The sequence below is a fragment of the Bactrocera tryoni genome, chromosome 5 (assembly GCF_016617805.1).
Source record: "Bactrocera tryoni isolate S06 chromosome 5, CSIRO_BtryS06_freeze2, whole genome shotgun sequence".
Lineage (NCBI taxonomy): Eukaryota > Metazoa > Arthropoda > Insecta > Diptera > Tephritidae > Bactrocera > Bactrocera tryoni.
Window position 1 is genome coordinate 63,801,625 of NC_052503.1, and position 27,227 is coordinate 63,828,851.

Consider the following 27,227-nt stretch of genomic DNA (forward strand, 5'->3'; position numbering starts at 1 on the left):
TACTATGAATTTCGGTCTGAATTTTTCAAAGCATGTTTTCAATAGGTTTTACCGTCAAAATATAAAAAACAAAATTGATTTTTCGAAGTGATTACATGAGAATACCCCCTTAAGAAAAACACTAACAAGTCTTATTTTTATATTTAAGCGAGATATGTAACTTACAGAAACATAACTCAATTTTTAGAAATAGCGATCAGAAAAATGGGGAATCGAACATGCTTTACGTGCATTCAAAGTCGCATATTAAAAAAAAACTTTTCTGAGCTTCAAATTACGACCGAAAGTACTGTATACTACTGTAAATACTTTATTCGTATTTAAAATTTTGCAAGTATACTTTTGGCACTCGTTTGTAAAAAAGGGATTATGCTCAACAGATATTTGTAAAATTGTGTACGCGGTTGTAATACTTCGAACTCTTTTAACCGACAACGGCCTAATTTGTTTATTTGAAGGCATTTGATTAAACTAGCGAGTGTTCGTTTGGCACTCGCTTTTGTAAAATAAAGCTACTGTATAAAGTAAAACTTCATGAGAACGTTTATACAGAATTTTTAAAGACTGCTTGAGTCAGAGCGAGTGTTCTTTTGCAACTCGTTTATAAAAAGACTATATTATATTCATGAAAACTAAAAGCAAACACATATTTAGTAGTTCCTGAAGCCATTATTTCTGATTTTTTTCATCTGCTGACTTGAACACGTTTTTCTCCATAACTAACGCTTCTTTGCAGCACCCCATCGATGCTGTTGTAGCAAGCAACATCCACTGTGTGGGCGATACCGCTACGCACCGCGCAAACAATTACACTTATTTTTAGACATTAACAGTTCAAATGTTGCAACAATTAAAATGAAAAGTGAAGCTGCAGCGAAAAAGTGAAAAATAAAATGGCAGTGCCGTGCTTTATTTAACGGCAAAGTGCAGCAAATCAAGGAAATTAGCAAGCTATTGTCTATTTTTACTTTTCTTTTGGTTTTCTTTTTACTTTTTTTTAGTGTTTTTTTGTATTATTTTTATTTTGCTATTTTTTTTATACATTTTTGAGGCAGATTTCGCGTATTTAAAACTGCCTCGTAATTAAATTTGTGATTTCCTTCAAACCACACACGGTTGTGGCGCGTTTAAATTTAATCGACTTTTTTATTAAAATTTTAATTAACTTGACATTCTTTTAATGAGCCCATACGCTATTAAACGCCAACAAATGTAGCAATGTGTACGTAGGTGTTTACATATTGACTCAAAAAAAAAAAATGTAATTAAAAAATTTCGAAAAAAGGAGAATTGTATGCAAAGCAGTGCGTTGCATATGTGACACCAAAGATTCAGGGTTAAAGAGGCAGCGTAATGCGGCCGCAAAATAACTGCAAACACACTGCGTTGGTGACATTTTTGGCTGCAGCATGCAGGCGGGCAGACGAACAGGCGCAACATGGCAATAACAGATTGATATCTTCAAGTTCATTAGGCGACTGCACACACACACACAGTCACAAACATGCATGAAGGCACACATACATATGTACATACATCTACACACTTAAATTCAAAATGTAGCTTTTGTTTTTATTGCTGTTGGTTTGTCGCTTCAAAGACCCATGTCCCTTTTTACGGTTATTGTTGCTTGTTTCTTGTTTTTGCTTTGCAGCAACTTCTCTTTACTTTATTTATTTCATTCAATGCTCTTTTATTTATTTACTTTTTACATTTTAATTGTTGTTTTTGTAGCTGTTGCATGTTGTGCCTTTGGCATTTTTAATTGGAATTGATGCGCTTGGTAAGCGCTGCAGCTCATCAGCCGGGGCTACGAATGGGTGAAAATTAATGAAGTCGATTCTTAAGAATCATGTTTCGAAGATTTTTGGTGAATTGATTAAATTGCGGAAGAGTTAAAGGGAGAGAGCGTCTTTATAATATACAGTGATGTGTGTAACAGCTTTTCTTGCTTTGCTTTCTGGCTGGAGTAAAGACGAAAGCGCACGAAGCAGGTAGCGAGCATTTAGTTTAGGCGACAAGTGAAAGCCGATTTGCTTACAGTTTTTGTGTAAACACTCATTAGTTTAATATCTTACGATCTTGTCTAGACGAAGATTTTGCACTCACGAAGTTCTAAGTTTCTGTAGAAACCCTGAAACAAATTAAAACCGGAGATTTCGGCATTAATTAGTTAGTTTAAAATATTTTAGTTGGGAACTAATTTGGTATCTGCATTAAATTGGCGAGACACTTGTGTAGTATGATCTCGCTGTTAGATACGAAGTACAATACTGCGGATCCACCAGAGCCTCTGTACAGTGTTAAGATATCAATGCGAGAGTCGATAGAGTTAAGAGTAAATTAAGTGGTAAGGCTAAAAGACGAGAAAGTATTGAATAAAATATGTTTTGAATGTGTACTAAATTCCAATACAATACATTTGGGATCTTTAAGCTGTATACAATTGTTTTTTTTTTTATAATAAACACACCCAAAATCGTGTGCAATAAATTTCAAGTGGAAACAGTACTAACAAGCGTATAATTTAATCACTTAGGTGGTTTAAAATTTGTACTATTGCTCGGTATTTGGAATCTATAAAGTTTTTCATGTACTAGTGTCGTCGGTCCAACAAGAAAACTCAAATCTAAGGTTAATATTATGCTTAAATTACCTCTTCATTCTCATTTCCCACTACATCAATGCCTGTCTTGAAGATCCCATAGTATAATAAAAATATTGCAGAAATTTTTCGACAGCCAGACGCTAGACATAAATTCAATTAGTCTTACTAATACGCCGTCGGTCCCCTACGACCTTGAGTTTTACAACCAAACCATTAACTAACTCCACAAGACTTATTTTACTCATTGATTTTACTCAGCCTTTAAGTGTTGGCAAATATTTAACTACAAATGTTTTTAAATAGTTTGTACTAATTTCGGCTAAAGTTAAGCCAATGCCGAATGCTGTGTTGCTGTTGTTTCCTTTAAAACATCAATGAAGAGCCGCCAAGAGATTAAAACAATTTAAGAAAAATCAACCAAAATCAATAAATTGTTTTAAATTGCATGCCATACATAAAGCAACAACAAAATCTCAACAAATATGCTAAAGTCATATGAAAAAATGTTATATAACAAAAAAATAGTTGTTGTAGACAGCTAAAAACTAAATGCAAAATAACTATTTTGTAATCTTTGCGAGCGACTCGCCACCTGCCTTGAGCCTCACGCTGGAAAATATTTGTTAAAAAACGAAAAATTGTAAAAAAAAAAATGAAACATAAAACATAATTGAAAATAAGAAAGCAACAACACCAACCCCTAGGCAACAGCAGCAGCTGTGGCGTCGGCGGTAACATCACACAAAAATTGAAGATGTTGCTGACTTTTGTTTGTGACTAATCTTTTGTCATTTTTCATTTTCCAAACAAATAGACGCCAGCATAGCTAAGCAGCTATGTATGCTACGCTATGTTATGCACAAAACATAAAGAAACCAAAAATAGGGAAAAGGCAACGAAGAAAAAGAAATCACCAACAACAGCGAACTATAATTGTAATGATTTCGAAGAGTGAAAAGTAAAAAAAAGAGAATCATAGAAGAAATACTGATTAGCATAACATAGCATAGCTACAAGTTGCTGTAACAAATATGTATATAAGAGCATAAACTAAAGAGCCCAACGCTAAGCATGCCATAAAGTTGGTCGAAGCTGATCAATGATAATGATGGTGATTATGAGTGAGGAATATGAGAAAATAAATCAACGCACAGCGGGTAACACGCAAGCATATCGCGAGTTAAAGTTGGGGTCATCGTTTTTGTGTGTATTTTGACAGGGCTAATTGCTTGGCGAAACAATTTCAACGAGCGTTTAATATGTATGCAACGAGCAAAGTAATGAAGAAGGTTACAGTAATAGTCGGCAAGTGGAATTTTAGGCTACAGGCGAATGCGAGATCGCAAGCAGTAATCAATAAACCGGTGACTAGTTCGTGCTCTAGGAGAGTTACTAGAGTGTATAGTAGTAAGAAACCGTTTGAAAATCATCACAGCGACGTCAAATAGTAATTGATTACTTTGGACTCGAAGTAAGGTTATATGTAGACAGTTAGCCGAGTGAAGTGGAGCACACGAAGTAGAGCACGCAAACGAGCTTTGGCGTAAAGTAACACAAACGGAGTAATTTTGAGAGATGAAGCAAATATGAGTGATGGTCCTAGGGCGTGCGCCTTACGGGGTATGAAAATATTTTGAAAAAAAGTGGCGAAGCTTTTTATATGTATGTATATACTACTGACTAACAGCAAAATTTAACATTTCAAAAGCATTTTCGAACGATTAATTAAGTAAGTTCACACCACAAATATGTGAAAATTATGCAGTGAATTACAGAAATAGACTTAAAACACTTATACAAGTAACGATGTGACGATGTAATTTTCAAATTATACCTCGAAATTGATTTTTGACCACACATGTAGCGAAAATGGGCAATGAGGTGACCAGATGACTAAGCAAAAAGCAAAAAGACCATATAAGCGAAGGTGGAGCTCGTAATAAAACTAATTTGAGCCAAGCCAATGCGGTTGGGGTAACGATGAGTTGCAAGGGAATAAGTAAAGTATCGATTACCACTGCCAAAAAAATGAAGATAAGAAAAATAATCCAACAAATATGGCACCGAAAAACAGTGCAGTGGTGTGGTGGCAAGAAGCACACTTGCAGCTTCACGTTGCATGCAAAAACAGCTTGGATAAACTGCTGATACCGTGCAAGCAATTCCAACAGCAGAACGGTGTCAGCAAAGTGAGGTTAAACCAGCACCAAATACAGCGCAAGAAGAACAAATAGCAATTACCGCAGCACACTATTACGGAAAAACAAAGTAAAAGAGGAGGTAAAACACAACAACAACTGTTGCAAAATAAATCAAACAAACAAGATTGATGAATTACAACAACGAGATGGATGGTTGGCAGGATTGATGACGCGAATGCTGCTAACTTTCGAAAATAAGACGTTGGCGGCACAACGAACGAGGCGAAAACCCCCGAAAAAACGAGCCATCTGCAGCAATCGGTTATGAGTTGGCCAAACAATCACTTGGCCACAAAACGAGTGCCGCAACATAATCGAACAACACGAGGCAGTTAGGCAATCAGTCACTCAATCAGTTAAGCATTCGATTAGGCAACGCAGCATTGCTAGCGCGAGCATCTTAAATGCTAAATGATGTCTGGGCGCTGTTTGAATGTTGTTATGAAATTAATCAAGAAAATTAAAATTATTAATCATGCGCCTCACAAAAGTATTTGGCTGGTAAGAGTATGGGTAGATGAGTAGAATGTCAAAACAAATTTGGAAGGGAATGCGAGGGCAGAGATTTGAGTAAGGCAATTTTAAGGCGCACACGTTACCAATATAGCTTTCGCTTGTAGCAGCTGTTTGCGCTGAGGAATCATTTATCTTCGAAGTTCATTGAACAAGTAATGAATTGTGCTAATAATTCGCGCGTCATAGATATTACTTGGTGAAATTAATAGTGCGTGGTGACAAATGTATTTCACAGATATTTTAAGACAAAGTCTACGCTGTGGTAATAATATGTTATTTTGCATGGTGTATATGTTTTTCAATTTATGAAAACAGAATATTTTATATATTTTGAAATATATATATATATATTTTTTGAAAACACTCGAATTTCATTAGTAGTACATTTAGATTTCAGAGAAATTTTAATAAAATATACGAATTTTGTTTGTTAACGTTTTTTGAGTCAATTGTGTGTGTTTGTGATTTTTTTGCTGAAAAATTATTTATAAATGTAACAAATGAAAAAAATACAAAAAAAATGTAATATTTTGTTTTAAAATTTTTTTGAGAAAGAGAAGATTGCAGTTGCATTTATAATATTCAATTATAATATTATTATTTGTATTTTTTGTATTGAGGCAAGTAAATTCAATTCCACCAAATATGTGAAATATATTTTACAAAAAATTATTAATTTATTATTTATTGGCAAACCTTTGTTTAATATTTTTTTAATTCAAAAAACGTTTTAAGCGTTTTGTGTTTTTTTTTTAATTTGATAACAAATAATAATAAATAGTTTTTCAAAACAAAAATAATTTTATTATATTATTTGTTTGAAAAATCAAGTTTTTTTTTTAATTCGAAAGATAATTATAATAATAAGTTTTTTTTTTGTTTTTTTCTAATTTGATAATAAATAATTTAAAAACTAAAAAAATAATCAAATATACATACATATAAAGTCTAAAAATAAACTTTTGTTAAAAATTAAAATTATGAAAACAAAAAATACAAAAATTAAAACTAAAGTAATAATGTACATAAGAATAAATTATTAATTATTTTGGCATATGTACATTTTATATCGTTAAACTTGCAAGTATTAAGTTTTGGGGAATATGTATGTATATACTATGTTTTTGATGCACTACAATTTAATTTTATAGTCAAAAAATTTAAAATATTTTTTTTTTTAAATCAGAGAGGCATAAAAACACGAAACAGTTCGAAAATTATATTTAAAAATTTTAAGTTTATTGTTTTGGTCTTGCTTAATGGTATGGGAGGTGTTATGAATTTTTTTAAAAAATATATTTTTTTTAGTTTTATATTATTTTATTGGTGCAGGTTCTTATGAATTCTAAAATTTGTGTATTTCAAAAAGAAATATATATCCATATATTCAGAAAACACTTTAAATTATTATTAACTATTAATAAAATATTTTAAATTTTTAATACATTTTTGGAAGGGCGACATAATTTGACAATTTTCAACATATATGTATATCATATATTTTCTACAACTTTCACATAGACAATTTATATTTTATACATTTGTTTTAAAAAATATTTGCTTTAAAATGTTCTGATATTAATTTCTGTATTATGTAATCAAGCACTTAAATTCTGCTTTTAAAATTGAAAAGCAATTTTAGTAATTTCTAACAGCCAAACCCTAAGCATCAATATTAATTAATATACTTGCCCTATCCTTAATTTCCTTTTCAACCGCTTAATAAGTGGATGTAAGCTAAATAACATATTTTTGTATTAAGCATTTAACCACAATAGTTTCTGACTATTTAATTTTTCACAGCACACTGCTATATAAATTCCATTAGCTCAACGATTTTCTAGAAAAATAATTGCTGATGCCATATTAACGGTAATTAAGCGCGCTATCAACCCCGCGAGTGCTGCGCTTTCACCACAATTAAATTCATTGAATAATTTTAGCTTTTGCAAATTTATTTAAAATGTAAAAAATATTTCAAATATTTATTTAGCTATAATAAAGTAAACAAATATAGTTTTTTTGTGAAATATTTGTGTTAAATATTAAAAAATATTAAAACCAGTAAGTGTGCATTTACATAGCAAACAAATTAAAAAAATTAATTTGAAAAATAAATAAGAAATTCAAAAACATTGACAGCCAAATTTAATGGAGTTATTAAATAAATACCATAAAAATTTCGTTCAGCTTGTTAAATGCAATTAACACGAACAGCAAGACAAAGCGCAGCTGTATATGCATAGGTACATATATGTATATGTACATATGTTTACATTTCTAAGTATAATTTTAATTTCAAACAGACATTACAAAAACTATGAGAGAGAAATTTAAATGAGGCTTGTCAGTCAACTAATTAATATAAAGGTGTCACAGCAACATGCGTACATGCCATAAACACACAAGTATATATACATATATATATGTACATACATATGTGTACTATATGTATGTATTTCGATTTGAAATTATGTCGCTTAATGAATTATGACTGCCAATAAAACCGATATACGCACAGCTACGTCTGTTGGCAAAGATGCTGCCTCAAAGAGCTGACGTTAAGGTAAGATTATACATATATACATACATGTATAGATATGTATGTGGCGACAATAACAGCGAAGGCGTTTTGTTTGTAGACTAAACAAAAATTATGCCGTGAAAGACGCCAAACAAATAGCTATTAAATGGCATTTTCGGTTGACTATTCAGTGTGTATGAGACTGCCACTGAAAGCCTGTATATGAAGTTTTATTTATATAACACATATATGTATGTATGCATTTATATACATACATATTTATGCACTATATACTATATAGCCACGCACATGTGCGCATTTGAGGCAATTTTTTTAAAAGCGTCGATATATGTTTCCCGCCTAAAGCAGTGATTTGTTTATGCAGCACTTTTAGCTTTTTATTCAAATGCAAATGAGCATAAAATTGTATTAGTACCACTTTGTATTTTTACAGCCAATACTGTTTCGAACTTCAGCGTTGAATATGAAATTCAAGATGTCTTTTTGTTAACAGAACTTGCTAAAAATTGTATGGTTTTGTTTTTAATAATATCCCACATTTGGATATTATATTTGATGAGTCATAACTATAAAATGACATAAGAATATTTGCGTAAAAAATTTTCAATAAACAAAATTATTTCGTAAATATTGATAAATTCTGTTTGATTGGCTTCCAAAACACTATTTTTACATTTCATAATCTAAATTTAGTAATTTATAAAATCTTGAATCGCTTATGAAACAATTTTCGGAGTTTAGAATCTTATAAGGTGGGTAGAAGAATAAAAAAGCATTTTTGGCTTTTTTATTTTTCTGCCCACCTTATAAGATTAAATTATGTTAAGCTCTAAACTCTGTAAACTCGAGTTTATTGGCCGTTTTTTTGAGTGTAATTCTTTTTCTATATTTTTTGGTGATTTCTTATTGATGAAAAATATGCGTCTCAATATTTTATGAAAAACTTTTTATATCTAATCTTAAACCCTAGTCATAAACTCGGAGTTAAGCATACAAAAACATTTTTTGTTCTCCTCTGCTAACCTTATAAACGCTTTAATAGCTCGTTAAAATTGTCTCTTAAACTCGCGTTTATTGACCGTTTTAATGTTTAGCATTAAATGTTAGTCACATATACGTTTTCAACTTTATTTTTTATTATTTTTACAAAACTCAGTGTGCAAAAATGAAGAGTCAGTGCTTGAATAACTCGAGTTTACTGATTAGCATGGTGTGTAACATTCCATATTACTCACAAATACGAAATTTAGTCAACATACAATTTTACTTTAACCCGACTTTAAAGCCCTTTCCCGTTTATGCTTTTGGTAAGGCAACTCAGTTTTAAAACAATATTCCACCGCAAGATAAAAAAATTTACTGTCATTATTGACGGTTTACGCGAATTTATTTCTTACAAAGCGAGCATAAAAAATTTAGAATTAAACCCAGAGTTTTTAAGCACCTACATTAGGATGCTTCATAGTTTCCATGATCCACAAAATATTAAACTCGTTAAAGTTTCTTTAACTCTTTTACATCAGCGTTTGAAAATTGTTAGTTAACGAATGATCTTAACTTTTTAGGTTGAGCCAGTTTATATAACAATTGGCACGTGGAGAATGGTTATACTAAGAAAAAATCATTTAAATTATTCTCTCAAGATGAGAAAAATTTTACTACAATAGGGCTTAGCCTATGTAAAGATCATCTAAAAACCTCTTCTAAGAGAAAATAAATGAAAAAATTCTTTAACAATCTGCAGAAATATGTTTTAAAGTTAAAATTTTAGAAAGTTCTTGCCAAAACTCATCGTTTGATGAAATCCTAAAAAGCACTATTTCGATGAATATGCTTTCAATAATTACTTATTTATAGTAAAATGGCACGGTTACTAGCTTAAATTGCCAAGGCACGTCGGTGTTCGTGCAAGAAAATAGATAAATACAAATATTGCAGCTTTTTTTTTAACGTAGTCGCTTTATAATTATTGTAGACAATTAGCAATTGACTTAATTAAACAGTTGTCGATAACGTCTAGTAGTCTAAGAGGTGGGAAAAATATGATGTTTTGAAGGTCGAACAATTTTTATGAAAATTTACAGTATATATGACTTTAAGGAGGTATAGATTTATGCTATGCGTTTGGTATAACTGTAAAGCGCGTGTAAATTCCGAAATCGTCGCAAGGGAAACTTTTTGAAATGATCTCGATATAAGTATGTATGTGGGAAATCCGTTGGCTGCGGATAGTTTTTAAGAATTTTAGATACAATTAATTCTTTATAATTCAGCGTAATTGTAAGTAATCTAAGTGTGTGTTTAATTTTTTCCTTTAAGTGTAAATGTTTGTTATTAAGAACTGTTTTGAAGCTCCCTTAAATATTGAAATTCAATAGTATGCAATATGTTCCCACTTACTTCTCCATTTGCACGCATACAACTGCATTCCTTCTTTGATTACAAATATGTAACTCAAACAACTCGGCATATTTTATGAGAATCGCAATGAAATATTGCAAAAAACAAGCGCTGCCAGCAACGAGCTGCAGTTACACGTTACGGAGGCGTGTTTGCGACATGTACATTTGTATATTTAAGAGACAATGTCGTGTGTAGTTTGTAAATAGTTGCTAAGGTTGCAAGACCTAGGAAGTAGTAACAGATATACATATGTATGTACATATGTAAAATATTTAAAGGAAGAAGAGCGAGAGTAAAAGCGGTGAGTTGAAAAATAACTGCAGGCAGGAGAGTATACAAACATATGGAGATATGTATGTATGTATCTATAATAAATGTATCTACATGCCACATATATGTACATATGTATGCATGTTTGTAAATAGGCAGTAAAACTTAAGGAAACGTGATCTATTGCGGAGCGGAAGTGTGGGTGCCTTCGTATGGATATCTACAATTGTATATAAAAGTAGTTGAGTAGGTGATGAAGAATTTATTGAACTAGAGAATGCCGCTTATATAAGCATATATGTGTATGTATGTATGTGTATTTAAATTCAAGTACACGTGTACTTGCTGCAATAAGGCAAGCGTTTTCAATAGCAAAACACAACAAGCATTGCAGCAAAGATAAATAAATAACGGTGTAGAAAAGTGTGTATAAAAAATGTCGGCAATGAAGCGAAAAAGAAAGAGCTGAAACATTAAAGAAGAAATATGTGTATAAATTAGGCAAAAGAAAAACAGCAAAATATAAATAAAAAACAACAAAAAAATATCAAAGCGTGTTCTAGCTCCAAAACGTAACCGAACCATGCGCCCAACTAGGCGGCAACGCTACGAAATGCCGCCAACGCTGCCACCATGCTCGCTGCTGCCGCTGTTGTTCAATCAGAACAATAACTGCTGTTGCTGCTGTTGATTACGAAGGCAACAAATCGATGAAATGAACTTACAAATAAATATACAACACACATGTACATACAGCACACATGCTTGTATATATGCAAGTTGGTATGTAGCCTTGTACAAACTTTTCGTGAGACAAGAAATTATTGACTGTAGATAGCGATGAGGAATTGATGAACCCATAGCGCTATCGAACGCGTGGATACCCATATCTAAACACACACATGCACTATTTATTGGTATGATTTTTGTTATTTATTGCTTGCAGTTGACGCAGCGGCAAAACGGTAACTATGCGCAGCTACCAGCGAGCAATGTGTATGTGTTCTAGCAGATATGCTATGAAATTGATTGAGTATGTCGGGCATAGGATGTCGCACACACACATGCAAGTAAAAATATATGTATCTGTTCATGCTTGCGGCAGCAATCTCATAGATAAATATTATAAAATTATAACTACTACCTATAAGCGGTGGCAACAGCGGCGGCACTGTCATATCAACCATGATTGCGACGCTGCAACATACATATGCACACATGCATATACAATATGTAGGTGTAACAGAGAAAAAAAACAAAAATGACGATGATTTATGATGACGACATGCCGGCAAATCAAGCTGAAAATTACCACAAACAACAAATAATTGAAAGTTGAAAAATTATGCGCCGAAAAGTGTGCGACATGTGAAGGAGTTTGGAAACGATAGGAAAATTGGATAGTAAAAATATAAAATTGTTTAATGGCTTGAAGGCTCTGCGTTTAAAATCCGCGATTAAGTCGTTTTGAAGCGACTAGAAAGAAATTCAAAAACAAATGCATACTTAAATGAGTTAGACATGGAATTGTTTTTAAATATGTGTCTATTAGACTTATTAGTTTTAAAAATAAAACTAATTGCAGTAATTGTAATCATAATTTTATATAACAACAGTGTTAATGTTAATTGTAATTAAGAAAATGATTTAAAAATAAGAGTAATTGCGGTAATGGTAATTATAATTATGTCGGTAATTGTACTGGTAATGTTAGTAGTAATTATGAAAAAAAATTTAAATATGAGTAATTACAGTAATGGTAATGGTAATCGTAATTATATTGCTAATTGTACTCGTAATGTTAGCAGTAATTGTCATTGCAATAGTAAGGTACATAAGTACTGGTAGTCATAATTTTATGTAATAATAATGGTAAGGTTAGTCGTAATTATGTAAGTAAAAATGTTTTGTAAATAAGAGTAATTGCAGTAATGGTAATCATAATTTTAGTTAATAACAAAGGTAATGTCAAAAGTAATTATAAAAAATGTTTTAAAATTAAGAGAATGGCAGAAATGGTAATAGTAATCATAATTATATTGGTAATTGCACTGGTAATGTTAGCAGTAATTGCCATTACAGTAGTACGGTTTATATCAAGAACATTTCTATCATCACTTCTATGGACTACTTTACATACAAGTTTCGAAATGCCTGGTTACATTATGTAGTTTAATTACATCTTGTAATTGAATTTAATTACTATTAATAACAAGAGCTATTAAAAAATTTAAGTTAAGCTATTTAATGATAATTATAACTCTGTAAATGAGTAAAGCAGAGCTCAATTTTGTTTTTTAATAAAAGTTATTACCACTTAAGCAATGGCAATCAAAATTTCAATTGCAATTGTATTGATATTAGTAATTGTAATTGCAGATAATTCATGAAATATATATGAAGAAGTAATGGGTATATTTTCATTACAATTAAAAATGAAAATATTTTCACAGTAATTTTTAATAAATTTACAGGCATTTTTCTGGTAATTGTGTTAACAAATGGATGTATTATCAATAGAAATATGGTAACAGTTTATGAATGGTGCTAATAAAAGTAATTATTATGGTAATTGTATTCGTATAGTAATTCTACTGAAGACTGTATAGAAAAAGTATAATTTTTGCATTCTAAAAATTGTTCATGATCATAATTTTTTGAAAATGTTTGGTATACATAAATTGCATTAATGTACGGCTAATGAAGATCAATTACTTGCAGTCATATTTAATGAGAACCAAGATGAAATGGTAATGGAACTGATATGATATAGTGAAGAAATATATGTTATGTAATTGATATAGTGAAAAATTCAATAAAAACATATATGTATTTTAAAAAATGTATGTTTTTCGTTTGTATCACACTCAAAAAATGTTTGCAGAATTCCATAATTATGGTAATTTTCTAGAAATGAACTTGCGAAATATTTTTGCTTGATAGTTCCCACACCTCGTGAATACTTTAACGTTCCGCATAGAAAAACTTTTACTCTTCAGACTAAAATAAAATTGATAAAAGTCGCGACGCCGCCAGAACTTTGACAACTCAACTCGTATCAATGCCAAATGACAACTGAACTGTCAATAGTGTCAATAAATCTTGGAACGACAAATGCATACAAATAAATTAAGCGCTGGTTTTAGCAAATAAAGAGTAGTAGAAGAGCGCCAGAAAGATGGAAAAGTAATCAAGAAACGGAGCAGAGCCAATAAAAGCAAATATCAAGAATTGCTATTTTTGCAATTGCAAGTGATTATCCTGCCAACATATCCCATAGCAACATTGACATTGACACATAAGTATTTAGACATATGCAGTGGAGAGAAGCATGTGACTGAAGAGTGGTAAATAAAAAGTGCAAACGAAGAGCAGAGGAACTGACAGTAAGCTTTGCGAGTTGGCAGCCAGTCAAGAAGTCGAAAAATTTATTGCGCTGTGACAGAAGCACGTGGAGTATGTACATAAAAAAGGAGTAAAACCCGGCAAAAAGTAATGAAAGCAAAGAAAAGAAAAACCTCGGCAAAACCATAACAAACTTTATGTGGGCGAAGAAAAAACACGGCAAGTAGCACGGAGAAAAATGCGGTTGGCGCATAAAAAATCAACGCATGTAGAGGTAGCTACTAAAAACATAATTTACGGGCTAATTTTAAATTATGAGTTGAGTGGTTAATAAATAGCGGCAAGCAGGTAAGCAGAAAAAGTAGCGTGATAACAGCAACGAGAGCGCGAAAAGTGGGAAGTGTGAGAGGAAGTGATCGTCGTCAGCGCAGTCAAAACAAAAACGAAAGATGATGCAAAGTCGAGAGCGAAGTGAGAGAGCGCCAAGTAGTATTAACCGGCAGCGACGGCGCTCATCAGCGCTGGCCGACAAGCAGACGGAAGACAGCCATTTAGTGCCGTCTTCGGTTTTTATGGTCATTTAGCTGCTTTAGACCGCTTATGCGGCAAACAAGACGCAGGTAAACAAAAACGCCGAACAATTTTAAACTGGCCGACAAACACAAGCTACACATACCAACCTGGATAAATGGGTATCCGTATAAACTTTGACTTTTTGCCTTCATAATCCATTGTTTTGCCCAATTTCGTGCATGTAGAACCGATCACCTGTTCGAGATTTCGCCGAGCAGCCAAAACGCTACAAACAAACAGAGTATTTGTTGTTGGAAATCTGCATCTTTCGACCAAGTCATGTACACACAGACGAGTGTTTTTGCTCCGTATGAAGCAATGGACAAGGCAAACTTCGAAGAAGTCGCCGCACTGCGGGTGTTCAAATGCTGCAAAGTCACTGCTTGTTGTAGTTTTGCAAGCTCATTGTTGAAATGCCTAACAACCACGCCTGCGCAACACACAGCTACACCTACACTGGTGTTTATACGGTTCTGTTGCACACAGCAGGCAGTAATGCTGCAAACGATCGTGTCTTTGGCCATACAACAGCACGATCGATCAGTCTGCACGATCGACCGGCCTGATCCTTGTGTGTATAGGTTGTTTGTTGCTACACACATGCTGCGCCACGCCAAGTGACAAGAGTAAGTAATTTTTTATTCAATGCATCTCCTTGTTACTGGTGTCATGCCGCCAGCTTGTTGTTGTTGTGGCACCATGCAAGCGCAGACGATCGATCTTGTTGGATCGCTGGCTGACGATGCTGATCTTTTGCCTTAACGAACTTGTTTTGTTTTTCTTAATTTTATTTCCATATAATTATTCATATTCCTCGTTTGTTTGCCTTGCTCATATGTAAATTGATATTTATTTTTCATGGCGTTGGCGAGGTGGTGCATACAAATTTACGCATACGTTCGAACACCTCCTGAGGTGATGCGACAGATTAATAATTTGTGGACAGTTGCGGGAGATCTGTGTTTGCGTTGATGGAGGTGAGCGGCGTGGAAGGAAGGCAGGCATATTTGTGGAAGGTAGTGTTTGGTGAAGGTATTTATCAGGCGGAGACAGTTAATTTCAAAAGGACGCTGACGAAGTTTTACTTCAATGTAAATATAATGGGTTGTCAAAAAGTCTTGCGGTATTTTTATTGAATTTTTTTTTTTTTTTTTATTGAAATTGAAATGAATTTTTGATGACTCATGCCCAGCTCTTGACCGATGCTACGGCTGCTACTATGCCGGTCTCTTTCGACCAATTCAGCGATTTGATCGCAATTTTCGACGACAGGCCTTCCGGAGCGTGGCGCATCTTCGACCACCTCTACACCAGAACGAAAACGTTGAAACCATCGTTGTGCGGTGGAAATGGAAACTGTATCGGGTCCATAAACTGCACAAATTTTATTGGCGGCTTGAGATGCATTTTTGCCTTTATCGTAGTAGTACTGAAAAATATGCTGTATTTTCTCTTTACTTTGCTCCATGTTTGCAACACTATAGCTCACGAAAGACTTAAAAGAAACGACAATCAATCAAACATGTGTTAGCGCGTGAAATAAGCTTTCCAAAAAGGTATAGCATGACCCGGCTGCGACGAATAAAAGTAGAACTACGTGCTTTCAGCGCAAACTAGCGAAAATACCGCAAGACTTTTTTGACAACCTAGTATATATTTTGAATAAAGTTTTAGGTATTTGGTGAATAACGGTAAGTATTAAGCGATCTGATCAGCAAATCTGTTCTGTAACCAGATTCGAATTTAAGGGGGGTAAGGTTTTCATGGTAAAAAAGTTTACTTTTTTGCGAATTTATTTCTTAAATATGGATTGAGTAATATTATTAGGACCTTTTGTACATTATTGAGCACACTTTTGACAATGTAGTTAAAAAAGTATTGTCAAAATAAAAATATGTCTGCGACATATTTAAATTAAACAACGAATCTCATGCTAAAACTTGTAATGTGAACACCCAAGTCGCCAAAATTTGCTTAATTGTAAGCACAAGATCGGGCAAAAGATCGTTTATTGCGGCTTTTATAGTTTTCTGTAGAGTTATATGTCCACCTATAACTCTAAAAGTTTCATATTAATTTGAGCATTAAAAAAGCTTAACTCGAGGTTACACAATAACAACCAAAAATAAGTCATAAAAAATGAACTTACACGACCGATCTTCATCTAAATTCAATACCATTGCAATAAAATAAATTGAGCGCTCTTCAAGTCAAGCCAAACACACAACTTTGGTAATTTGAAACGCCAGAAAACTGAGGTAATTAATTGAAATTTTTATGAGGATCAACAGACGATAAAAAATGCACAAACATGGATGCTTGCCAAACTCCTGCGCAGCCGCAGCCGCAGACGCAGCCTTGTGGTATACGATTACAAAGTACCTGTTACAGACAAGCACACAAGCAGGTCCACGGCTTAAATAGGCTGAAATAAAAGTTGAAAAAGCTGAAAGTTTAATTTTATTTCATTTCGTACATTAGACTAGCAGACTTAGCGCGCCGGTTGTGCTGCCCTCGTTGCTTGTTTGGACGAAGTCGTATTAAACCTGTTGTTTTAAGCCACAAAAACGGCGCTCAAGTGTCACCTTATGTAAAGCTAGATGTATATATTTGTATGTATGGAATTTTAATACATAAATATGCTAGACTGCTATATTTATTAGGCGTTCAAATATGGCAGCTAGTTGCTTTACAAGAGACCTAACAAGCAAAAGGTGTCATGTTACGCATAATTTATGACTCTGTGGCTATTAGTTAGTATTTTTACAATACATACATACACATAGCTTTAACTGTAGGTTATATGATTTCATCAAGATATTGGTATATCGAGGTATAGCTGTGTGTGTGTATGCTTGTCACCCGAAATTCATGTTAAAATTAAATTTACTGATCGTGTAGATTACCTGTTCGCCACTAGCCTATCGATAAACTTATTTATACCATATATAGTATTTAGAGGTAAGTTACATGAAAATAGGGAGTAAAAGAAATAGGCAACCGTCGTGCTGAACACGTAGCAACATTTTTCAATTACTTAATATGCGCCCTGCGGCGTTGCATGTCCCAACCAATTCTCAGTAGATGTGCGGTATATAGAGGACATCGTCGGAAAATGTTGACATTTTCTAGTTTTTTCGTTGCTGCTTTCAAAGGAAAAATAATTAAGGCGACTGTGTCGTAGAAACTATGTGGCATGTGCAAGTTACATGAAAAGGAACAAGAAAATTGCTCTTCTACACGTCGCGCTCCCACTGGGATTTACAGCATTCAGGTAGTGAAATTTTAACGAGCTGACCTTGTTGGCCGAATGCACAAGCACACACGCAAATGATCAAGCCGCAGCATGTTGCTAGCGGCAGGCAAGTAAATATACATAAGTAAAAATGTTGCCAGCGCAAGGAATGTTGCTACAAATGCCTATTTTATGCATAAATGTAGAAGTGTGTAGAGGAAAGGCAGCCAAGTTGCCAAACTAGTAACTGTAACGCTTATGGAGACTCTGCGCTGGCTGAGCGTGAAAAAAGCAAACTCGAATTGACATTTATGGCGCTTGCAGCCAAACAAGCGTGCCACCAGCCAAACTACGGGTGTTGCAAGCATTGCAATGCGAACGACCGCCTGTAGGCCAAATTGAGTGTTCGTAGCCAAATTTAGCGCAGCACTACTTGGCTGGTTGCTGCAGCCAGCTGCATATTGGCGCTGAGTAAGCTATGTGTAAATTAACTGCGGTGGACAATAAATTGCGATTAAATTGTGGATGTGCTGCATTATAATGGTGGAGAGGCATGAAATAAGCTGCGAAAATTTGCGCTTCCTTGTGGCAGAGCGTAAACTAACATGAATCGTAAGTCAGAGATGATAAAGAGAGATGACAAAAAATAATTTTATGCACTGGAAAAAAAAGTGAAAATTAAAAATCAATAATCCATTTAATAGACAAATTTGGGTCGAAATTTGTTCATATAAAAATCTTTAATAATAATTTGTTAAATTTAAATTTTAAGGCGTGAGAAATTTTAAGTCGAAAAATTTTTTCATAAAATTCGAAGGCCCTGGTAGCCAGTGCTGATTCTTACAAGTTGGATTAATTGTTATAATTAGTTCTCTTTTAAATAAATAAATAAATAAATATTTCATAAAATAAACACAATTTTGTTAAATAAAAAATTTGAGTTGCACTGAAAAAAAATTGTGGCTAAATTTGGATCGATATTTTTATGCTAAAAAGTTTTAATAATAATTTGTTAAATTTATAAATTTAATTGAAATATGTTAATATTGAAAAAATTTTAGTCGAAAATTTAATTCATAAAAAAATAATTCAATAAAAAATACTGTATTAAAAGTTTTAATAGTAAAATTATGCTTAGATGATTTCGTTAGAGTAGTAATGACAAAAACAAAATACATTTTTGCGCTAAAAAAGATTTGTGGAACATCGTAACAAGAGTTATAGCCTTGACAGACGGCAGCGTTAATCCGGATTAACTGCGCACTTAATCAGATCCAAATTTGTAGGTGACAGACGGCAGCTATGCGAGTTTGAAACTCTCATAAACAGCTCATTGTCCTTTTTATAATGTTTTCAATGAAAATTGATAGAAGATAAAACATTACGGTTGTTTTTGCCGACCAATTTTTACCAAACCATTTTTTATTACAAAAAACATATCAACACATTATTTTTAAAACTGCATCATCAACATAGAAGTTTTATTGATATTATATTGAGAATTTGATAAACAGACTGTCAGGGTTGCTTGTATTTCATTCACAATCAGATGAAAATTGGCCATTTTTAACAATGTTGCCAACAAAAATCTGACAAACTCCCTAATCTTGAGAGTTATTTTTGGATTCAGCAACGTAGGTTGGCTGTGGAAACTCCCGAGTTAATCCCGAAAATGCAATTAATCTGGTTTTAACGCTATAACGTCTGTCAATGCTATTACAGAAAGAATTTTGTATTAAAGACATTTTATATATTTTTATTTTTCTACAAATTTCAGCTGTAAAATAAAAAAAAGACATATACATTCTATATCAAAAAAATTAACACATGAAAAAGTAGTATTTTAATAAAATTTCTAGTAGTTAAATTCTTAAAAAATTATATGTACATGTAAGCAATTTTTGGTGTGTGGAAAATAATCGTTTTGCTCCCCATATTTTCATAAAAAAATTAGTTTATTTAAATTTTATTGTAAACAAAAAAAGGTTTTTAATTATTAAATTAAAATGGAAAAATTTAATTTAAACTTTTTTATATATATTTTTAATATATTTTATAAAATAAGAAAATGTACGTATCAAATATTTTATCCCGAAAATAAATGTATGAAAAAATTATGCTTTTAACTGTAGAAAATATTAATAATTTATTTTTTAGTTAAAACAAATATACAGTAAATATTTTTCAAACATAGCACCAAAGTACACTACAAACTGTTTACTGCCAACACTATGCGATTTTCCGTCACTAATGTTACTAACCAATGCAGCAGATTAATAAAAGGCATACAAACTCTGCCGCTTTTGAACCGAAACCACCAAAATATATGTACATATCTAGATCATCTACATATACATATGTGTGTTAATACACTAGTTACATTTGTTAGAGCAAAAAAGATAAAACACAATATGGACAATTTGTATAGAATATCGGTAAACAGCTAAGCGATAAGCATGGAAATGTTATCAAATCAAAGAAAACAGTACAGAAACACAAATTTACGTGGCCGTCATCAATAATATACACCTCACTGACGGCAGCAACAGCGTAAAGGCGACGGCAAAGCGATAACCAGGCATTCAGGCAGCAAACACTCAGCGCATATATTCAAAAATACATAAGTAGATATGCATACGGCCTGTCGAATGCTAAAAAATTTTGGTTGTATAAACAAAACAGTTTTGAAAAATTTGGTATCTCTAGCTAATTAGTGACGATTTGCTGGGGTACAGGGTTGCATTTTTGTAAAATTTATTGGAAATAAGTCGAAAAATATCAAATCTGGTAATAATATTAATATTTTTTTCTTAGTTTTTCGGTTTTACTACTCTTTCTATTGTCAGCCTGTGAGTTTTCGGACTTGGCGCCAAAAAAAAAAGTTTGGACCAGATACGAACGCTTGGCTCTTACAAATATACTATTTCCAGATTTATTCAGTTCGTTTATATATATGTTTTATATCTTTTTCCTATATAGTTAGCGTTTTATACCTTTTTCCTACGATTTTAGTTAGCAACATGGCTGGATTTCACGCCTGAACCTCGTCTAATAGTGCTGAAGTTATTTAACGGTAATCGGACTATTGTTCCTGGGCTTTTGTGTGGTTGTGCGACGTGTTACATTACTAAAATTCATGGAATATAGGCTGAGATACTCAAGTCAACGCAAAGAAATAAATCTAGTTTCAAGTTCTTAAGAAAAATATGAGTTTCAACTATTTCAAATAGTATTACTTTAATTATTTTCTAAGAGAGTTAAGAAAGTGAGTTCAAAACTACTCTCAAGGAACCGTTTGAACCCAGTTGTAGATTCCTTTTTATTCGGTGATACCAAAAAGGACTCGACGGACACGAATGAAGTATTGAGAATTGCTATTTCGCATGAGCGAAAAACAAAGACTTTGAAATAAGAAGTGAGCTTTCTTCAGCCATCATAGAAACCGGGACACAAATACCTATAATTTGCAAACATACGTTCTATGGTGAAAATAACTAGATATTTAATTTAAATTAATAATTAAATTCTTGCTATACTAGCACTACCAAAATTATGATAATAGCGGTGTTAGCTTTAAAAAGCTAGCAAAATTTATATAATTAGTAAATGGACACATACATACATCGTATGTGTGTGTCTATATATAATATGGTACGGAATAGACTTCCTTATACATAAATTTGTGTCTTTTATTGCCTTTATTTTCGCTACACATCACAACCAAACGCCTCTTCGACACTAACTGCAGCACACATGTGCCTTGAAAGAGCTAAAATTTAACCAAAAGTTGAACCCTGCTGCCAGCTAGCAACACCAAAGCGCCTGAGAATGGTGACATAAAGCAATTTGCGCTGGAAAAATAATACTTGACTTGCCGCACAAACCGAGGCATAGCAATAAAATATATGCGTTTGTATGTACATACATATGTATGTGTGTTCATAAGTGCACACATATGTGGCCAAAATGTGTTGCATTTACATACCATATACATATATGTACATATGTACACTCATATCTTTTACTGTCTTGTTTTCGAAAATACAATATTGCCCATCACTTTGTTGTTGTGCTCTAGTATGTTTTCTGCTTTTTGTAGTGTTTTTGGTGTTCATTTGCGTCAAAGTATCAAATTTCCTTCACGCAACGAGACTTAGATGAAAAAATTGAATTATTTGTATTATATATGACAATATATTAAAACCATAATTCTGGGTTAACAGTTTTTCACAGTTCTCAAAATTCGCTTGTAGTGACTTCAGACACTTATACTAGTGACATCAAATGCTCTCTGGTCCGCCATTGTGCGAAATATTATACTTTTTGAAGTGTATGTGACTTCTTATTTAATTTTTGAAGCTGCTTCAATTTTAATTTGATTAAATAACACTTGAATTCTTCTATATTATGCTTTTCATGAAGCTGTGGTTTGGTTATGAAGCTAACAGTTATGCGGTTTAGTGTTGGTGTCAATTTTCTTATGAGACTTGGTTCCAGTAGGTAGACTATATTGACTATTCTAAATTGAATTAGTGGATTGCAAAAGTTTGTTTGAACCATGAATTACGGAGACAGAAACCATATATAACATAAAGTTCTTACGCTGATAGTCGGATGTTCGAAACTTTTCGGCTCTTGTGGTATTTAACTTGACATTGGAGTGTTCAAAAATGCTTAAGCATACGAAAAATTCAGATCTATATAATATTTTTATCTTTTTTAGATCACAAATATAATGGAACTGAACCAGGAATCACATAACAGTACTCAGAAACTTATCTTACTTTGATTTTTGGAATCCATCAAGCACCAAACCTTGAATGGTTTTCCACTAAAAGCATATCGGACATAAGTAGTTTCATCGAAACCTCAAAATGGTTTGAGAGAGAAGGTGGAACGTAATAGCAGATACAGGAGGTTCTACGAATAGTGTATCAAAATGGCACATCAAGTGCTAATTGAACCTGATAGGACTGCACTCCTACATACCTACCTACCTACCTTGATTTTTATTCTTGAACTTGGCCAATAATTTTTGGAAATGTTTTTTATATACCCTTGTAAATTTGGAATTATACAGACTCGACTACCTCGGAAATATCTTTCAAATTACTAAAGAAAATTTTATTGTGATCTTTTAACTTATATTAAGCTATCGCTGTTGAGAGTGAATACACATTTAATATATCAAAACGATACCGAGATGTCTCTTATAGATTTATTAGATTTTGAACAAGGTTATGTTAATTGTATTGAAAAGTAAAAAATGTTTCGACAAAAAAATAGAATTTGCTTCCTGATTCTGTTCGAATATTTCATCTTATGATTTCCTTTAAAACATCCATTATACTATCCAAATTGCATTAATAAATTTAGGGTTTCCAACAAAAGTATGCGTGTTACGTTAGATACTCAAGAGATGAATCGAAAACTTCGAAAAAAAGACTGTTTCGTTCCAAACTATAATCTTAAGATCTTGTTAAAAATCTTCACTATTATAGCAAGATTGCTGCTTCGAAACACATATTCTAAGCCATAATAGAGTGTGTTCACTCAATAAGTTATAATGTACTATTTGTAGAATAAAAATCGTTTAATCAAAATTAAATTTTTATATCTGTTTGTGCTAATAATAACAACCGTCGGATAATAAAGAAGCAACAAAATTTAAAATTCTTTAGCAATACCCTGAAGAGGTATATCTAGTTTGCTAGGACCTCTGTAAAACTCAGAAGGAAACGTCAGTGACCCTCTAAAATGTATGAATAAATTATCTAATTAATCAAGTTCGCCGTTATATGCTCTTACTAGTCCTCCAATTTTTGAGATACCAATCAGAAATTTTGCAAACGTTCTTTTCTCACCAAGAAACCGTTTATTTGTCGGGAAACTGTCATACGAAATGGCCAATAGAAATTAAGTACATGTATGGAAATTTTTTTATTTGTGAGGGGGTTGTGCTGTGGTATTTTTCATGTTTATAACTTCTTAGACTCCTTTTGTTTGTTTTGTGTGGTTCACTGAAGGGGCCAATATACTATAAATATATTTTAAAAACTTATAATAACGCTTAAGGTATTTAATTTTAACCTCTTAAAAATTGCTCAACATACCTTTGGGATTTTCAGCAGTTATTCGAATTATCCAAAAGTTGTAAGAAAATAGTTGAAATTTCAAGAATATTTTTGTATGAAACAAAAATAGCAAAATTTTAGTAAATTTGGCACACAGTTATCACAGAACCAAAATATTTGGAAAGTAAATAGTAAACAATAGCAGAACTTGACAACAAATTTTGCGTACAAAAAAATGTTGCAGTACACAATTTATTTTTTTTTATGATTTCGTTGATTATTCGTTACTTTTAAAATTTGTTTTTACTGTTTTTTTTAGTAATTTGTTTATAGCAAAGTTTTCAGCAAGAAAGTTGTCGCGACTTTTTGTTATTACTTTATTCTAACAAAATTATTTTTTTATGTTATCGAAAATCAAATGTGCTTTTTGCATTATTTTTAGGTGCAGCTTGCGCCGTTTACCGTCTACCCCAGTGCTTACGCTGACGCCGTCAACATCATCGATCACCGGCCAACGCACTGCCGCCACATTTTTAACATTAATACAGACAACAAAAGCAAAAACAAAAACTAAATGTTTACGAATTTTTCCAACAGCAATATTACACCAAAAACACTAATATTTGTCTGTCTGCGCAAAGTGCTGATTTTCCTTTTTTACGTTTACGCCGCTTTTCCACTTCTAACTCGAACAATATTAGCGTTTTCACTATTTATTATTACCTTTTATGCTTTGCTCGCTTTCCTTATATGCGTGCACATATTTACTGCTGTTGTTATTGTTGCTTTTTCGCCGCTAACAATGATTCTCTCAGTTTTCTTTGGGCTGTTTTACTCCGGCACTTTGACTTTGCCTGCGCCTCTTGGTTAATTCTTTATTGTTGTTTTTATTATTTTATACAGTTTAGCGTTGGCTATGTTTCTTTTCGATTTTTTGCTGTTTCACTTTGCTCGCTATTTATGTTTTGTTTTTGTTTTTTCACTAATTTTAACAAAGCATAGCAAATTTATTTATGGAAAATAAATTGTTGAAACCGAGTCGTAACGAAATGACAACAATGGCAGCGACGCGTGCATACGAAAATAACCGGGCTGTCCCAAACAAAACCGGACCAACGGAGTGTAGTCAGGGTTGATTGTAACGAGAATTTTGCGCGAGTTGAGCCGAAAATCAATTTTGCCCCAATCAATTAGTAGTTCACATTTTTCCATTTAATATAGTTACACAGTATTTGTTATTGTTACACAAAAGTTCATAACTTTATTGTTTCAAAATTTATATACACGAACACTTCTTGCACAACATTGAAAACATTTATTGTTCCGTTACTTGTGCGCTTTCGACCGCAAATGCATTCGCTATGCAACAACACGTTCCGTAAATTTACTCAAATCAACCAAACGACACGATCGTCAGAAATGAACTGAATTAAAGTGGCTCACAGATAAAGTGGGCAAGGTTGTAGTAGAGCAAACGACGAGTAGAGTGCACAGCGGAAAGCCAACAAATTTTACAACTGCGAGTGGTGTGTGTTGGTGGTGTTGGTGGTGTTGTTGCTGGTGTATCTTTACGCCGCTAGTTGCTAGTGTCGCTCCTCCAATTGTTTGTTATTTACGGCTCTCGCTAACCGGTTACATACTACAATACATGTGTGCTTTCAGCAGATACTGAGATATGTATGTACATAAATGGATGGTAGATGAGAGCGCGCTCTCAGCAATTGAAAAGAAAATAATCTGAAAATATGCAGCTGAGATTGTAGGCATGATGCATGGGTAAAGTCAAAGTGTGAGCGTGAAATTGTGCGATACTCTTGAGCGGAGAAAGCAGAAATGCATTGTTTGTTGGAGTTGTGTGCCTCTTGGTACCTTGTTTAGCGAGCGGATATAGTGCAATAATGGCACGATTGTGAGAAATTAGTGCACGCTCTCATATTAGTTTTGCATTACACATTTTTTATACCTGTAGTTGGTAGAGAGCGCAGCTGAGTAGTTCAAAATAAAATAATTTAGAAAGAGTAATTGACAGGCTAGAGAATGCTCGGTTTAGTGAGGGGTGAGTTGGTAGTTTTTGAAGATATGAGAAGATGTTTATAGTTTGAGAAATAACATGCGATTTTTGTTACTTTGTAGCATGCGATATTTTGTAATTAATTTGTAAGAAGGCTGGAGCAGCGTCGTAATCGGTTGTATTATTCTTTCGCTGTGCTCAAAGAAAATTCTGTGCATTCCGTATCGCACAATCAATAGCTCTCAGTCAGAGATACATTATTTAACAAATTATTTCTCGTGTTAAGTGAATTTTGTTCCAAAGCAATCATTATTGGAAATTTGGATACCGATAAGAATAACGCGTATTGTGAAGCTTCAAATCGATAAAAGGAAGGCTGCAACTGCTCACTTAGCATTAGAACATATTAAAGTATGTATGTACATCCGAAGACCTGAAGATCACACAAGTCAGTTTCCGAAATCACAGACAGTTATTCAGTTTGGATATTTTCTTTATATAAATGGACTCTTCTTTAGAAAGCTGGCATATTCTGGAATAATTCCTACGAAATGCTTCCTGGTAGTGAAATTGAATAGAAATGAATATACAAGTTCTTTCTAAGCTTTAAAGCTTTCTATTGTGTAAATCAATGGAAAGAAGAACTATTTTCATTGATCAGTACTTCCTCAGAGAGGCGGAAGGGTGTGAAAAAATATAATATTTCCAAGGAGGTAAAAGAGAATTTAAAAATTTTGGTTTAATTCTGTCAGTACAAAAATGGATTATTTCCAGTTCGGATATAAACGAGAGGTCTACAATGAGTCTATAATTATGGAGCTTATAAAGAATACTCGTTTTGACATGCCACTCAAGTTTTAACTTTTAAGAGACAATATAGAGTTTTTTATGTTCTAAAAATCGAAAAAAATATCTTGGTAAAGAAACAAAGAGACAAAATGAAGTGAGGAACACTGAGAAAACACTCACTTAAGATTGAGGTTATGTATGATGTAGAATTAATAATATTAACTTAGGCAAGCATATAATTTTTACACGAGAACAACAAGATGGTGTTAGAATACCCTTCCATTTCTCCAATTTGGAAACGAGTCAACGCTTGAGTAGGTCAGGAGAAAAACATACCACTATTATTCTTTGCAGTTTGTTTCAATGAAAAATCTGTATACTTATAATCTTCCCTTTAAGCTTGTTTCCACCCTTCAAATCTAGACGAACTCTAAACGTAGAACCGTGAAATGACAAACGCACTCACGCTTGTACCAAAACACGCGACTAACAGCGAAAAAAATTAAATGTAAATCCTAATCCTCGAATCCTTGCGCTGTCATGTCACACAACAAACTCGTAAATCTGACGCAACTGTCATACAACATTCACTGACAGTTAGTTGACAGTATTTTGCATTTATTGCTCTATTCCGACACTCGCCTCCGAGCACACGAG

General features: G+C 33.0%; 1 protein-coding gene across 1 annotated transcript in view; it reads right to left on the reverse strand.

The window, feature by feature from the left end:
• The window catches only part of LOC120777480 (frizzled-2), an 86,146-nt gene extending 62,264 nt beyond the window's left edge, over positions 1 to 23,882 (reverse strand). The window contains exon 1 of the mRNA XM_040108814.1: positions 23,810 to 23,882. The gene's annotated coding sequence lies outside the window, so the exon portion shown is untranslated. The remainder of the gene's footprint in view (positions 1 to 23,809) is intronic.
• Between the last annotated feature and the right edge of the window lie 3,345 nt (positions 23,883 to 27,227).